The sequence below is a fragment of the Aquarana catesbeiana genome, linkage group LG02, assembly GCF_042186555.1.
Source record: "Aquarana catesbeiana isolate 2022-GZ linkage group LG02, ASM4218655v1, whole genome shotgun sequence".
Taxonomy (NCBI): domain Eukaryota; kingdom Metazoa; phylum Chordata; class Amphibia; order Anura; family Ranidae; genus Aquarana; species Aquarana catesbeiana.
The window spans coordinates 142,403,790-142,421,111 of NC_133325.1; the positions used below are offsets into that span (position 1 = coordinate 142,403,790).

The window sequence follows — 17,322 nt, forward strand, 5'->3', positions numbered from 1 at the left end:
ACATGGTTGATTAAAAGAGGCACATCTAAATATGCAAGCACCTGAGGTAAAGCTGTCCACATAGACCATCCTCCGGACATGAAGGATGGTCGTGGAGCTCAGCGTGGAAGGGATGACGTTGATTGTGGTGAGGAGGATGGTCTATGTGGACAGCTTTACCCCGGATGCCTGCATACTTAGATGTGTCTGTTTTAATCATCAACCATATGAGTTGCTAAATGTTGTACCTTCATTAAACATAACCATATATCTTCACTTAGAGGCGTCTCTCCTCTTTTATACTCAGTTGTGACATGACGCTACTTGTATATCAAGACATCGCTTGTATATCAAGTCAAAATTTATGAAAACATTTTGCTTGTCTTGCAAAACGCTCTTAAACCAAGTTACACTCAAACCAAAGTTTTACTGTATATTTTTTATAATGGCACACAGTGAAATAATTAAAAAGTGCACTGACAGATTTTCACAAAATACACACTGGGATCTGTGATCAAAAAGTGTGTTGTACTTTTATTTAATGACAATGCGCAAAGCCATTCAGTGTTTTTAAGGTGCAAAATAGTCTAGCACCGGCCCTGCCTAGATCCAGCAGATGTTCAGCAATTGGAGACCTTGCGGTGCAAGTTGGCGCAATGTATGGATCAGAAAACTAAAAATAAGTATAGATTTTTTGGTCATCGGTCCTACGAACAGGGAAATAAAAGTGGTCGGTTATTAGTCAGACAGCTGAAAAAACAACAAGACTCTAGGCATGTTCATAATCTAATAGTCCACAATAAAAAGATAATGGAAACTCAGGCCATAGCGGCAGAGTTCCATAAATTTTATGAGGCTCTATATAACATTAGATTGTAAGCTCTTCTGAGCAGGGCCCTCTTAATCCTATTGTATTGTATTGTATTATAACTGTATTGTCTCCCTTTTATATTGTAAAGCGCTGCGTAAACTGTTGGCGCTATATAAATCCTGAATAATAATAATAATAATAATAACATTCAGGCTGGCTCCATGAATGGCATAGAGGAACAGCGGAAATTGGAGATTAGAGAATACATAGAAGATTCAGCTCTGCCCTCGTTGCCATCCACGGTGACTGAGGAAATAGACCAATTTCCATGAATGAAATAAACTAGGCAATTTTGAACCTGTCGATAGGTAAAAGTCCAGGGCCTGATGGTTTTATGAACTTATATTATAAGAAATTTATTTCTAGATTAGGGGTCCCAATATGTAGTTATTTCAATTCGATCAGTGCTTCAAATCCGTTATCCCCAGAAGCTCTATTGGCATATATCACTATACTCCCTAAATCAAGGAAAGACCCTCAACACTGCGCCAACTACAGACCTATCTCCCTGTTAAATTCCAACACTAAGTTAGCCAAAATTTTGGCTCTTAGATTACCGGACCATATAGTGAAGCTTATTCACCCTGATCAAACGGGCTTTATGAAGGGCCGTGAGGCTAGAGATAACACCATTCGGCCCTTACATATCCTCCATTGGATGCACGGCCCTGATGAAGCCCCGAGAGTGACATTGTCAATGGATGCCGAAAAGGCTTTTGACAGGGTGAACTGTGCATTTATGATTGAAGTGTTGAGGGGGATGGGTCTGGGTGATCGCATAATGGGTTGGATATCAGCATTATACGTGACTCCGAGTGCGAGGGTGAAGGTGAATGGCACTTTATCGGACTATTTTCAAATACGCAATGGCACGAGACAAGGGTGTCCATTGTCTCAGTTGCTGTTTGCTATGACACTGGAGCCCTTTCTTTGTAGAGTGAGGAAAAATACTGAAATCTTGGGGACGTATGTCGATGACTTATTATTTTACCTCTCTTCCCCTCAGATATCATTACCGGCCCTGATGACAGAGGTATCTAAATTTGGAACTCTATCCGATTTGAAAATCAATTTTGGGAAAACGATACTTCTACCCAGCCATGTACCTCCAGCAATGGAGACTATTTTGCAGGGCTCTTATCCGTTTATCTGGAATAAAAATTCATTGGTATACTTGGGAATACATATTACATCAGATCCCAAACTTTTGTATGAATTAAACTATAGCATTTTAGTGACCGGTATAATGGGGGACCTGCAGAAATGGAAGGGCCAGTTTTTAGAGATGAGTATACTGCCTAAAATGGTTTGCACTCTACGCGCACTGCCGGTTGTATTCCCACAGAGCTTTTTCAAAACTATACGGAAGGCTTTTGTATCATTTGTATGGAATGAGAAACGGCCTAGATTGGCCCATGACATACTATGCAGAGGTAAATCTGAAGGAGGAATGGTATTACCAGATGTAGCCTTGTATTATAGGGCAATGTCTTTGGTGAGGATTTTGAACTGGTGCCATGACTCATCAAATAAAATATGGGTCTCTTTAGAACAGATAATGGCAGGTAGGAAGTTGGCGGGAATTCCTTGGATCCCGAGTGTAGATAGGGGCCTTTCAAAATGGATATCACCTTTTAACTCGGAGTACATTAGCGACCTGGTATAAATAAATAATCAACGGGGAGATTATGCCCCCTGGATATCACCCCTGACCCCATTGGAGGGGTACCCATGGTTCCCTCCGGGAGAAGAGGTGTGATCTTTGGAATCATGGGGGAGGGATGGAGACACGACATGTGACAAATTTGCTCCACATGGAATACTAGCCCCCCTCCCGGATTTGTCATTAAGGCTGGGAAAGGTACCTATGCTGGAGTGGAGATACCATCAATTGGTGTGTTTTTTCAATATGCTGAAACCATTAATGAGGTCATTAAACTCTCTTACTGTATTTGAATCTGTGTGTACATATATCAAGCGCTAGACATTTGCTTTTCGCAAATGTATAGACTGGTCCTTGGGACACAAAATAAAACAGTTCCCTTTTTCATTAGAGAATGGGAAGGGGAGTTAAAGCTGGGGCTCTCTAGAGCACAAATTAAAAAGATTATTGACCTAACACACTCTACATCTATAAGTTCATGGATTCAGGAGATGTCATATAAATTTCTAGCTAGGTGGTATCGGACTCCAGTAAGGCTGTCACAGATGTACCCGACTGCAGATGCTAGGTGCTGGAGGGGGTGTGGGCAAAAGGTTACTTATCTCCATCTATGGTGGTCCTGTCCCAGGATTAAGGTATTTTGGGAAGAGATCGCTCCATGGGTCGAGAGGTTGTCCTCTCGACCCATGGAATTAATGCCCTTAAATTTTCTATTTCATTGGACACCAATGTCGATTAGATCATATAAGAAAAGTATTACTCCACATTTATTGAATGCAGCCAAATTGTTAATACCCAGGCTATGGAAACAGACTAGATGTCCAACTCTGTTGGACTGGAAGAGGAAGAGAGAGGTCAATTTAATAATGGAGGCTGAAAGATGGGTACATACAATTAAAGATAGAAAGGAAAAATTTAGGGTAATATGGGCAGGTTGGGAACAATGCTCTATGGAGATCGTGTAGAGTAATAATATATAAAGCTGCATGGTCTCTGGGCTCAGATGCGGTTGCCTCTGGGGGGGGAAGAGGAGAGGGGTTTTTTGTTTTTTTTTCTCTCCCTTTTCCCTTTCACCTCCTTATCCCCCCTCTTTCTTCCATTTTTCTAGGTGATATAGGTAGGGGGAAGGAGTAATGCACTTGATGTTTAAGAAGGTGGGATTAATAATGGGAAGAGGGGGCAAAGCACATAGGAGGGAAGGGTAAAGGAAGGTGGATATATAGGATGGGGGTAGAAGGAGTAAATATGGTTAAAGGAAGATGAGGCGTATATTCACTATAGATAGGTAAGGGGTGGAGTATGGCTTATAGAAGCCTCGTAATTTATTCCTTTTTTTTTTTGTGTTTGTTTGTTTGTTTTTTCTTTTTTGGGTGTTAAGAGTAATATGGACATGGCTCATAGAAGCCTCTTATTTTTTTTTTTCTTAGTTTGGGTGGATTGGGAACACATTTAATATAAGGTATTTGGTGGGGGGAGAAGGGAAAGTTTCCTATATTTATTTTTATTTTTTTTTATTTTTTGGGGGGGGGGGGATTGGTAAATGGATAAAGATGTGTTCACTCTTTGTGATAAATATAAATATGTTATGAAGGTGGTTTTAATGGATATGTCAAATTTAATAAAAATGTAATAATTAAAAAAAAAAAAAAAGATGGAGAAAATGAAAATAAAGTTTTAGGTGTGGGTAGGATAGGCTTCTCTGAAGAGGAGGGTTTTCAGGGATAGAGTAGGAGATAATTGGACAAACTGGGGTAAGGAGTTCCATTGGATTGGAGAGGCTCTGGAAAAGTCCTGGAGGCGAGCATGGGAGGAAGTGATAAGGGAGCTAGAGAGCAGGAGGTCTTGAGAAGAATGAAGAGAATGATTAGGTTGGTATTTTGAGACCAGGTCAGTGATGTACCTGGGGGCAGAGTTGTGGATGGCTTTGTAAGTAGTTAGTATTTTGAATTTAATTTGTTGAGTGAGCGGAAGCCAGTGGAGGGATTGACAAAGAGGAGTAGCAGACACAGAGCGATTGGTAAGGTGGATGAGTCTGGCAGCAGCATTCTTGATGGATTGAAGGGGGGATAGACTATGTAGAGGTAAACCAATGTGGAGGGAGTTGCAGTAGTCGAAGCGAGACATGACCAGGGAGTGAATTAATAGCTTTGTTGTGTCATTGGTTAGAAAGGGGCATATTTTGGAGATGTTGCGGAGGTTGAGGCGGCAAGATTTGATGCCTGCCTTTACACACACACACATGAACTTTAATGGCATCCCAGTCTTAGTCCGTAGGGTTCAACTCTTCTGGGAAGGCTGTCCACAAGGTTTAGGAGTGTGTCAATGGGAATGTTTGACCATTCTTTCAGAAGCACATTTGTGAGGTCAGGCACTGATGTGGACAAGAAGGCCTGGCTCACAGTCTCCGCTCTAATTCATCACAAAAGTGTTCTATCAGCTTAAGGTCAGGACTGTGTGCAGGCCAGTCAAGTTCCAACGCCCCAAAGTCGCTCATCCATGTCTTTATGGACCTTGCTTTGTGCACTGGTGTGCAGTCATGTTGGAACAGGAGGGGGCGATCCCCAAACTGTTCCCACAAAGTTGGGAGCATGAAATTGTCCAAAACATGCACAAAGCAAGGTCCATAAAGACATGGATGCGCAAGTCTTTGGTGGAGGAACTTGACTGGCCTGCACAGAGTCCTGACCTCAACTCTATAGAACACCTTTGGGATGGATTAGAGTGGAGACTGCGAGCCAGGCCTTCTTGTCCACATCAGTGCCTGACCTCACAAATGCACTTCTGGAAGAATGGTCAAACGTTCCCATAGACACATTCTTAAACCTTGTGGACAGCCTTCCCAGAAGAGTTGAAGCTATAAAGGGTGGGCCAACTCAATATTGAACCCTACAGACTAAGACAAGGATGCCATTAAAGTTCATCTGTGTGTAATAGTGTATATTGAGATGTTTGGTAATCTTCAATAAACATACACGTTCAGCGCTGTTCTGTTGGGCTAGATTACACTAATTATAGGCCTCTGAACAGTGTTCTGCAGTGGATTGCTTTTCAGTGGGTGTTTGACAAGTGTTGACCTGGCCCACATTGCTATTTTCGTTACATCATTGGGAACTGGATGTCTCTTGTTAGGTCTTATGGCCAGCCCCTGATGATGTGTGCCAGATCCATCAATCCTCCGGTGCTTTTTAATTTTTTTAAATTATTTATTTTATTTTATCAAATCACATTTCAGTGTACAAAAAAAATATAACATAAACTGCTCAACACAGTTTTCCTCTACACAAACCATTTACACCCATCCCCCCCTCCCCCGTACCCCCACCCCCCCCTCAGGCCCTCTTCTCACTCAGTCAAGTCTGTTTAGTTTCATTCTTATCTACTTATTCTCCCTGATCTTCACAAGTCATAACTTCGACATACTTCCACGTCTTAAACTCCTGCCAACATTCCCATTTGTCCATCGACCCCTCTCTTACGTCCGACCCACTAGATCTCAAGCCCTCCATTTCGTAAGTTCCTTCTATGGCATTGACCCAGTCCCGTGTTGTGGGGCTTCCTTCCTCCTGCCATTTTTTAGGTATAAGGCTTTTCGCCGCATTCAACAAGTGGGGAGTTATTGATTCCCTATATTGTTTCACAGAACCCTCTGTTCCATGGAATAGGCAAACCCTTGGGTCTTCGGGTACAGCTTTACCAGTAATTTCCATAAATTGTAGAATTTCTTTCCAATATCTTTTTATTTTGTGACAGTTCCACCACAGGTGGGCCATCGTTCCAACATCCTTACAGCCTCGCCAGCATTCCTGTGATTTCTCCGGTTGGTATTTACTTAGTTTATCAGGAGTAGCATACCACCTCGTCAAGCACTTATAATTCATTTCGGCCGTCTTAATATCTATAGCAGAGCTGTGTGTTAAGTTCAAAATCTTACCTATCATGTGTTTGTACTCAAGTGATCCTAGTTCTTTTTCCCATTTTTTTTTTTGGCGGTACCTCTAGTTCATCGTTTGCCAATAGCATCTTATAGAGCCGAGAGATATCCTTTTTTGCATTACCAGCTAAACATAGCCGGTCGAATGGCGTTAATTCATTTGCTGTTCTTATTGGTTGAGGTAAATTTTCTACAAAATGTTTTAACTGGAGGTAGCGCCATTCATTAATCAACATTAAATCCGTGTTTTGTTGTAGCTCAAAAAATGTGCATATTTTCCCTTTTATTAATTATGTCTTTTAATTGTGCATTATCTCTTTTTATCCAATTCCCACCTATTATCCTTTTCCCTGGTGTAAAATAATGATTATCTTTCAAAAAAATTAAAGGTGAATTATACTTCCATTTACTTTGTTTGTGGACCAGATCCCATATTTTAAGTGCAACTTGTGTGATCTTGTGCGTTTTGGCTTCCAATGCCCTGTGTTGTGAAGGGTTCCATACTAAGCTATTTAACTGTGCTCCACACAAATTATTTTCTATTTTAACACATTGTTTTTCGCTTTTCTCCTTTGCCCACTCCACCACTCGTGATAATACCACTGCGTAATAATATTTTTTAACATCAGGGACCGCTAGGCCACCTTGTTTTTTCCCCTGTCTCAGGACTGCTAGAGATATTCTAGGGTTTTTATTTTGCCAAATAAATTTCATTATTATGGTTTTTAATGTTTTAAAGTAATAGTGCGGTAATGCTATAGGCAACATTTGAAACTTATAAGTAATCTTCGGAAGTAAAACCATCTTGACCGTGTTGATTCGCCCTATCCAGGAAAGGGGTCTTGATGACATTTTTTTAATTTCGTTTTTAATTTTGTCCAATCAAGGAATATAATTTGCTTTATACATTTCTTTAAAGGAAGTCGCCAACTTAACTCCTAGGTATTTTAAACCCTTCTTCCTCCATGGAAACTGGAAATCCTTTTGCAAGCTCTGTTCTTCCTGTTTACTTATATTTATATTTAAAATCTTGGATTTGTTAAGATTTATTTTGAAATTTTGAGAGTTCTCCATATTGTTTAAGTGTTTTAAGTAAATTTGGTAGTGTTATCCTAGGGTTGGATATGTAGAATAACACGTCTTCAGCAAATGCTGCCAATTTGTGTTCTTCCTCCCCGATCTTAATACCACCTATGTCTAAGTTGGCCCGGATCGTTGCGAGGAGGGGTTCCAAAGACAATACAAAAAGTAACGGAGAGAGGGGGCACCCCTGTCTCATACCATTTTTCATTTTGAAGGGGAGGTACGACTCCCCATTAATCTTTATAACTGCAGTCGGTTGTTTATATAATGCTTGCATCCACTGGATCATTCTAGGTCCCAGTCCCATAAATTCCAGTGTTTTTATCATGAGTCCCCGGTCTACCCTGTCGAAGGCTTTTTCAGCATCTGTCGACAGGAATAGACATGGGGACCCACCACTCTTAATTTCCTGAAGGAGGAGCAAAGTTCTCACTCCATTATCTCTTTCCTTCCTCCCAGGTATAAATCCGACCTGATCCGGGTGAACAAGTCTGGTCCAGGACTTTTTCCCGGGGCAGAATCTTGTAGTGCTTTATTAATTTCTTCTTCAGTTATAGGTTTATCTAATCTTCCCCTGTCACTTTCAGATATTTGTGGAAGCCCCGCTCTTTCTAAAAAATCTTTTATTTTCCCTACTTTATCTTTGTCTTGTTGCCCCATATGGTTTACTGAATATAATGCTCCATAGTAGCATTTGAAGACATTCGCTATCTCCTTTGTCTTATGTACCATTTCCCCATGTTTATTTTGAATCTTTTCTATGTAGTTTATTGTTTTTTTTTTTAAACATCCTAGCCAGGTGTTTACTCGTTTTATTTCCCCATTGGTATCTATCTTTTAGGATACTGTTAAATGTCCTTTTCGTATCCTGTGCCATAAGGTCCTTTAATTTGTCTTTCTTTACTACCAGTCGATAAAATGTTTCCTGATGGTTTTCCCTTATTTTTTTTATGTACTTGTTCTAGTCTATATATTTCATCTATTACTAATATCATATTATTTGTTTTCTTTTTTTTCCCCCGCCCCTATAGAAATGAGGATGCCTCTAATGTAGGCCTTGTGGGCCTCCCAAAGGGTAGCAGATGAAATTTCTTTCATGTCGTTGGTCCCAAAATAATGCTCCAACTCCTTTTGGACCATTTCTACTTCTTTCTTATTTTGTATTAGTGATTCATTTAAACGCCAGGAGTAAGTTGGTCTTTGTCATGCAGTTACTCTCATTTTCATAGTTACTGGGGAGTGATTGGATAGCGTAGATATTTCTATATTTGTTTCAGTTACCAACTCCAATGCTTTATGATCTACCATTATGTAATCAATTCTAGTGTACGTCCCGTGTACAGGGGAGTAAAACGTGTAATCTTGCGTTTTAGGATACATGATCCTCCATACATCTGACAACTGATGTTGATACATTTTCTGTTTAATCATTTTTAGTGATACATTTCTAGTCCCCTGCACACGGGACATACTATCCAATCCGGGTTCCATGCAAAAGTTCAGATCTCCAGTCATTATCATGTTTCCTTTCTTAAAATCCATTAGTTTCTCCATAACCTCTTTCAGGAATCTTATTGGGTTCGAATTGGGGGCATATATGTCTGCCAATGTACATTCCATTTCACCAAGGCAGCCCCTCAAAAAGAGGTATCTGCCTTCGGGATCAGTCGACCTTTCCTCCAATTTGAACCGTACCCCAGCGGCAAATCCAATTGCCACCCCTTTAACTCTTTTTTTTTTTTGTCGAGTCGGCATAATACCATGTCAGGAAGTCTTTTGAAAATATTTTAACATTTGAATCCTGTGAGAGATGAGTCTCCTGTAGGAATACTACTTCTGCCTCTGAACTAATAGTGGAACCGAACTTCATTTCCACCGATGGTTCTCCACTCTAGAGGTGAAGCTCTGACCCTGCCTCCAATTCCCGTCCCCCCCTACTCCCCCCAAGTGCAGGGGGGGACGTGTAAGGGACGCACCAGTGATCCCCAAGTAGCCGCTCTCAGACCCCCTTTGTTCCACCCCCGCACACCATAGACCCTTCCCTATTTTCAGGAGTTCTGTAACTCTTTCTACAAAAAAAAACTTTTGAAGATGCCCATCATCCTAAAGGAAGCTTTCTCCCTCCGACCAGGCTGGTATCACTGGAACTTGTAAGTCTAACTTGGTACAGAAATCCTGTAAATCTTCTGGTGCTGCTTTTAAGTTGATGCCTCCTGAAATATGAGATGTAGGAAAGGAATTGTATGTCATTCTTGCCTAGGCAAAATGGGGGCTGGCTGAACTGTAAAATATAAATAAAGATATTGGAACCAAAAAAAACTTGGAAGGGTTTATTTAAATAGTGTAAAAGGGGAGGGTGCAATACTGTAAAATTAAATTTTGCTGGGAATATCCTCCTTTAAAGGTTTTGACTAATTCTACATTTCTTTAGTGAGCTAACTTACCTGTAAGGGATGTCTGACATTGAATAGGCAGCTGTATATTGCAGAAATCTCTACTACATGGCTGCTTTTTCTGCTGCTGAACTTCCGGTGCTGCAGGGGTTAATACAGGGCTTGACAAATTTGCTTAGATTTTAGGAGCCAGCTAAAAAAGTTAGGAGCCAGTTTTTTTTTTTTTTTCAACTTTAAGATTTTTATTAAAATTTTTTGTACAAATACAATTATAGTAGGTATACAAAGATGTTCATATTTTCAAGAAAGAAATAATGTAAGCACAGCTGAGTAGATTAGGTTCTTGAGGTAAGACAAAAAAGAATAACTGTGGAGTCTTTAATCTGAGTTGTAGTGCCTGGAGAATTCGGTTAGGAAGATAAAATTAACATTAAGAGCCTGTCACCCCTATCGGGAACACACTGTGAGCAGGCTATATGTATGCCCTTCCAGGACTGGTGAATGCGACCCAGAATATGGTCGCCTCATAATGGTCACAAATCGATAGCAACAAAAGTACTTGAACCTAAAGCCATTGATAACAATACCAACATCAATTAGGATATAGTGGTTGTAACAGCTTTGTATAAACATTAAACGTTTAATCAAACCAAATTAAAAATATAACCAAACATAAGGCCTCTTTCACACGGATGATCCGTATGTCCGTTTTTCATCCATCCGTTTTCGGATGAAAAACGGACATACAGTCATCCCTATGGAGCGTCGGATGTCAGCGGTGACATGTCCGCTGACATCCGACCCCGCTCCGATCCGAAAAGTGTAACGGAGGAAAAACCTACTTTTCCCTCCGTTTTCGGATCGGATCGGATGACGACGGACACTACGGACCGTCATCATCCGATCCCCCCATAGGGGAGAGCGGCGCTCTGACAGGTCCGTCGCTGCACAGCGTGCAGCGATGCACCTGTCATCTTCCTGCTCAGCGGGGATCGGCGGAGCGATCCCCGCTGAGCCAGCGTGTGTTCACGGGGCGGATCATGACTGATCTGCCCCGTGTGAAAGAGGCCTAACTATTCAGTATTGATAAAACGTAAGTTCCTGCACTGGATGTAATGTAACACCAATAGACGTGGTCTTTTTCCAATTACCAATTAATTTTAGTTTCATCAACGCAAGACGGGATTGTGCTTTGATAGCCAGTTATCCCAGAATTTGTGGTAGGTATGTGCTCGACCCTCCTTGTAAGCCAGCATACGTTCCATGAGGCTTTGTGAATTCACTCTGGCGATAACTTCCTTTATATCTGGTGGGGTAGTGGATTTCCATTTCGCTGCTATAGATATACGAGCTGCAAATAGTATATGTACCACCACTTTTCTGTGTGTATATGGGAAGGAGTCTATCCCCAGGCATAGTAGTGCTAATTCTGGAGAGGGAGTACAGTGGGAATTGGTTGAGTCTGAGATTAGGGAGAATACGTCTGTCCAATAGTTTTTCAGAACTTTACAGTGCCACATGACGTGTAATAGGTTTCCATTATTATGACAATTCCTCCAGCATAGTGGGGATAAAGAGGAGTTCATAGTGTGTAGACGCATGGGAGTTATGTACCATCTATGGAGAATTTTATGGGAGTTGTCCCAGTGGTCTACACATGCTGAAGATGTACTATTGTATTTAATAGCTATGAGCCATTGTGGCAGTGTAAAGGACTTCTGCAGTTCTATTTCCCACTTATGCATGGTTGGGAGCTTGGTTCGTGTAGTGTGGTAGTTGCAGTATCTATAGCACAGCGATATACCTTTAGCAGTAGATTTGTGCTTGTTCATTAGAAAATTCCATATAATTAATGGAATTTTCGTGGTAGTGGTTGGGTATTTTTTATTATATTGTTTAATTTGTTGAATCATAAAGGTGTCCACTGCTGTAGGGTTCACTAGATCTGCAGTGTCGTAGTGGATGCCTTTTTGTTTCCAGTGGTGAGTTGAAAAGTTTGGTATGAGGTATGCATAGGCTGTGAGAGGTAAGTGCAGTGTGTGGGATGGTTCTTCTGTAAAGTTATTTTTAGTCAGGAGGGACCAAGCCTCGAGTGATGCTTGTATCGTTGGGTAGGCCGGTATTGCGGGTTTATGATGAATGGTGGATGCCATAAGAAGCGCTGTAAGGTCATGACCTGGTGTGACATGTTGTTATATGTGGGACCATAGGTTGTCCTCTCGACAGGAGAACCAAAACTTCAGTTGGTCCAATATGGAAGCTTGATGGTAGGCACAAGCATTTGGGAGACCCCCTCCTCCGAGTGTTCTCGGTTTATATAGAGTTGTCAATGCAATTCTGGGTTTTTTGTGTTGCCAGATGAATTTGTTCAAGAGCGACACCAAATCCGAGAAAAATTTTTGTGGAATTGGGATCGGGATGGTTCTGAAGAGGTAGAGTAGTTTGGGAAGTATTTGCATTTTATATGCAGCGATACGTCCAACCCAGGTTAGGTAAAATTTAGAGATTTGGGAGAATTCTGTCTGTATGTGTGCTAGAAGGGGAGGGAAGTTGGCAGTGTATAATTTAGATATAGGGTGAGTCAATTGGATACCTAGATAGTTGATAGAGGGTGAGTCCCAATTGCAGGGGAATATTTCTTTAAGGTTGTCTTTACTGTTCTCAGTTATATTTAGAGGTAGGGCATAGCATTTGGAAGTGTTGAGTTTGTAGTATGTTATATCCCCAAAGTGATGTAAGAGTTCTGTGGCTTTGGGTAGGGAGTACTCAGGGTTGGTCAGGGTAAGGATTATATCGTCTGCAAAGAGCCCTATTTTGTGTTCTTTAAGACCTACCTGGAGTCCTTTAATTTCAACAGTATTTCTGATAAGTTCTGCTAAGGGTTCTATGGCCAGGGAGAATACTATAGGGGATAGGGGGCAACCTTGACGGGTACCATTGGTAAGGTTGAAAGAGTCAGAAAGTATTCCGGATGCATATACTCTGGCTGAGGGCTTCGAGTAAAGTGACATGATGGCTGAGTGTAAAAATCAGTTTAGGCCAAATTTGGAGAGCGTGTGAGATAGGTATGTCCAATGGACTCTATCAAGCGCTTTTTCTGCGTCTAGGGTTACGAATATACTGGGTGTACGTTTGATTTCTGCGTATCTTAGTAAGTTGATCATTCTTCTAGTACTATCCGGGGCCTGCCTTCCTTTGACAAATCCCACCTGCTCCAGCCCTATAAGGGTGGGGGTTATATTTAACAATCTGTTTGCTAGTACTTTGGCGAAGATTTTTAGATCGGAATTTAGTAATGAAATGGGTCTGTAATTATGTGGTAAGGAGGGGTCTTTTCCTGGTTTTGGTATAGTCACTATAATAGCTTGAAGCATTTCACTTGGAAATGTACCAGTATTTGCAGCTATGTTGAAGAGGTCTACTAGTTTGGGGGCAAGCGTTGATGAGAACGCTTGATAGTATTCGGCTGAAAAGCCATCTGCTCCAGGGGCTTTATGTTTAGGTAAATGTTTAATCACTTCATGAACTTCAACCGCAGTAAAGGGTTTGTTTAATAGTTGTAGTGAATTTGTGTCTATGGAGGGGAGGTCAATCTTTTTGAGGAACTCATTAATTTCAGTCTCAGTGGGTTGGTGAATGTTCCTGTCTAGTTTGAGATTATATAAAGATTCATAATAATCTTTGAAGGTATTGGCAATATCTTTAGGATTGTGATATGAATGATTATTATTGTGGTGTTTAATCACCGAGATGTTTGTGCGGTTGTGCCTTTTCTTTAGTTGAGAGGCTAGTAGTTTCCCTGCTCTATTGTTCTGGGAATAATATGAAAGCTTGAGCCTTTTAAAGTAGAGGTCATAGTCAGATTTCAATGTTTGTTTTAGTTCTTCCCGACAGGAATTTAGTTGCTGTAATAGAGAGTGGTCATTGTGTTTTTTGTGTTTATTCTCTAGGTCAGCGATTCGTTCATGAAGTCTCGATATAAGTTGCGTTTTTTTCTTTTTTTCCCTGGCTGCTATTTGAATCAGTAAGCCTCTAGAGAAGGCTTTGTGGGCGCACCAAACTGTAGTCAGGTGGATTCCCGGTTGCTCATTAAATGTAAAATACTCTTCAAGTTGTTCATTGACTTCTTTTTGAATTCGGGGTTGGGAGAGGAGGTAAGTATTATTGCGCCACAGAGGTGTAAAAGTAGTCTTGGCTGTGTCTAGTAATTCGATCGTTATGGGGGCGTGGTCGGACCAGGTAATATTGTGGATATCTGCCTTTGTCACCTTTTGTAATGTGTATTTGTCTGTAAGAAACAAATCTATCCTGGAATAATTTCTATGGACTGGTGAGAAATAAGTGTAATCCCGCTCTGTGGTGCGGAGACATCGCCAAGGATCGTATAATTCTTCTTCTAGGCAATAGTTACCCAGGGATGGTCTGCGTCTTCGCCCCACAGAGGAGGAGTCAAGTACATCATTTAGAATTAAATTAAAATCTCCACATATCAACAGGTTACCCTTTTTCAACCTTGTAGCTTTTTGTAGAGTTTGACGGAGAAACTTCATTGTTTTCTTGTTAGGGGCATACAGATTTACTAATGTATAAATATTGCTATTAATTTCAGCTATTAAGATAATATACCTACCATAGCTGTTTATCTATTAATTTAAATGTAACAGAATCCTTAATGGCTATAAGGACACCATTATGTTTACCAGAGTCATTTGCTGTGAAGACATGTGAAAACTTGTTGTGGGAGCATTGAGGGGGGTTCTGATCCAAGAAATGTGTTTCTTGCACACAAAGAATGTCACAGTTCATTTCTAGGGCCGTCTTCCATAGCATACGACGTTTAAATGGGCTGTTGAGACCTCTTGCGTTGATGGACATCACTTTAATGGACATTGTTAACTTCACTGGTGCTCTGGCGACATCTAGTGGTGCATGGAGGTATTTGATGTGATCCAGGAATTGATTCCAGTGCAGTGGAGTGGGCTAGTACATTTATGTGAATGTTCCACAAAAATGTAGGATTGACTAACAAAAAAATAAAAACGAGAAACAGAAAAAAGGAATACAAAACTTTAAACTTCAATTGGATGGATTCGGGAATATCCCAAAAACAATAGTGGGGTAAAATCATGGAAATAATTTCCAGTGCAGCCGAACATCAGGCGACTTGTATGGTAGGATACATATGCGTGTTTTCAATTGGTGAACCATGGGGAGATTCTTTCGAAATTTTTCCAGGTAGTTGGCCTCATATGTTGAGCACGGTGGTGGTCAGCCGTCACGGTACCCTTTAGTGTTGCGGTATGATTTAGAGCCTGATCTGGAAGTCGCAGGATCCGAGGATTCTGGGTAGGCTTCACGGGGAAGGAGTCCTCCAATTGCGCATCAGTTCCAAGCCTTTTTCCAGGGACGAAATGGTATACCATTCGTTATCTTTTTCCAGCATGAGCTTAGTGGGGAAGCCCCATCTGTAAAGTATTTTATGATTCCTCAGCAGTTTTGTGATAGGAATCAGGTTGTTCCTGGCCTTCATGGTGGCTTGGGAGAGGTCTGCATATATTGTGATCCCTGCATAAGGGTCTGGAAGTGTATTATTTTGTCTGGAGAATCGCATGAGTTGGTCTTTGATGTGGAAGAAATGTATTCTGGCAATAACGTCTCTAGGGACCTTCTCAGGGAGATGAGGTGGATTATGCAGTCTGTGGGCTCTGTCAATAATGACATCTGCATGTGTAAGGGACGGCATAGCTTTTATCATTAATTGTTGGAGAAAAGTGCGCAATTCAGATGGTTTTACCGATTCGGGGATCCCCCTAAATTTCACGTTATTTCTGCGTGAGCGGTCCTCGAGGTCTGTGACTTTTAGGTGGAGAGCTGTGAACTTGTCTGCTAGTTCCATGTGAGCATCCACAAGTTCATTGTGAGCTTCATAGAAGTCACTCATTTTATTCTCTACATAATTAACCCTGTCCCCCAGAGCTGTCAGATCTCTATTTGTGGAGTGTGCAAGCTTAGTAATATCCTGCTGGATTGCTCCTCTCAGGGTAAGGATCATCTCCTTCATCATTGTATCAGTCAGAGGCAGACCAGAGGCAGGCAGGGCGTCCAGCTTTTGTGAATACAGGTCAGTTTGCTCCATGTCCTGTACCTCTGTGTCTAATTGATTAGTGTCATCAGCGGGAGAGCTGAGTCTCCTTTTTTGTTTAAGGGGACTGCTTGAGGCAGATGGGGGTGATAGAGGAGTAGTGCCTGACACAGACAACTCACCAGTGTCAGTACAGGCTGTTTCATTGTGAGGACGGCTGTGCTGAGGAGAGACGTCTCCCGCGCCGGCGCCATTTTGAGAGACTCTGCCCGGGACTGTGGTGTAGAAGTCTGTCAGTTTCCTGGGTCCCTCTCTCTCCTTGCGTTTGGCCATCATTAGGATCGGTATCCCCTTGTGTTCCGCTGCCTGAGGGGCCGGTTTTCGGGTGATACATGCCGCTATTAGTTGCTGAAAGTCTCCTGATGTGACGGAGCTCTCCTCACACTACACCGTCAGCTCCGGCCGCCGGCTCCGCCCCCAGGAGCCAGTTTTTTAAATCACCTGCCCAGTTGCCAGAACTGCATGTCCGGGGCATCAGGCAATAGGAATTGCTCACGCCTGGTACCATGTGAAAAAAGACTGAAAATTAAAAAAAAAAAATTTTTTGCAAATAAGTATTTGTTTTCCTTTTCTGATGGGCACTGATAGGCATTGATGAGGTGGCACTGATGAGGCTGCACTGATGGGCGCTAATGAGGTGAATATATATATATATATATATATATATATATATATATATATATATATATATATATATATATATATATATATATATATATATATATATATATATAGCGTGTTCAAAACTCCAATGTTGCCATATAGAGAGGAAAGGATACTCTCATGGTGCAGTATTTCGAATCATTTATTTAAAAAGAAGGTTGTATTGCACTTACATCGAAGACAGGGATCAGCATGTATTGTATACATGTGTTTGAGATAAGTCATTTCTGGTCAGCTGGAACGCAGGTGGAGCACTAATGCTGTGTACACACGACCGGACTTTTCGACAGAAAAGGCACGACGGAACAAATCCGCCGGACAATTCAATCGTGTGTGGGCTTCATTGGACCTTTGCTGTCAAAAAATCAGATGGACTTTAGAAATAGAATGTTTCAAATCTTTCCGACGGACTCGAGTCCGTTCGAAAAATCCGTCTATACGTCGGTATGCTAGTCCGATGGATAAACAACAACGCAAGGGCAGCTATTGGCTACTGGCTATGAACTTCCTTATTCTAGTCCGATCCTACGTCATCACGTTCGAATCAGTCAGACTTTGGTATGATCGTGTGTAGGCAAGTCCGTTTCGTCGGAACTC

General features: G+C 41.4%; 1 protein-coding gene across 1 annotated transcript in view; it reads left to right on the plus strand.

The window, feature by feature from the left end:
• The window catches only part of LOC141127282 (sterol O-acyltransferase 2-like), a 196,812-nt gene that overhangs the window by 15,987 nt on the left and 163,503 nt on the right, over positions 1-17,322 (plus strand). The gene's annotated exons all lie outside the window — the stretch shown is intronic.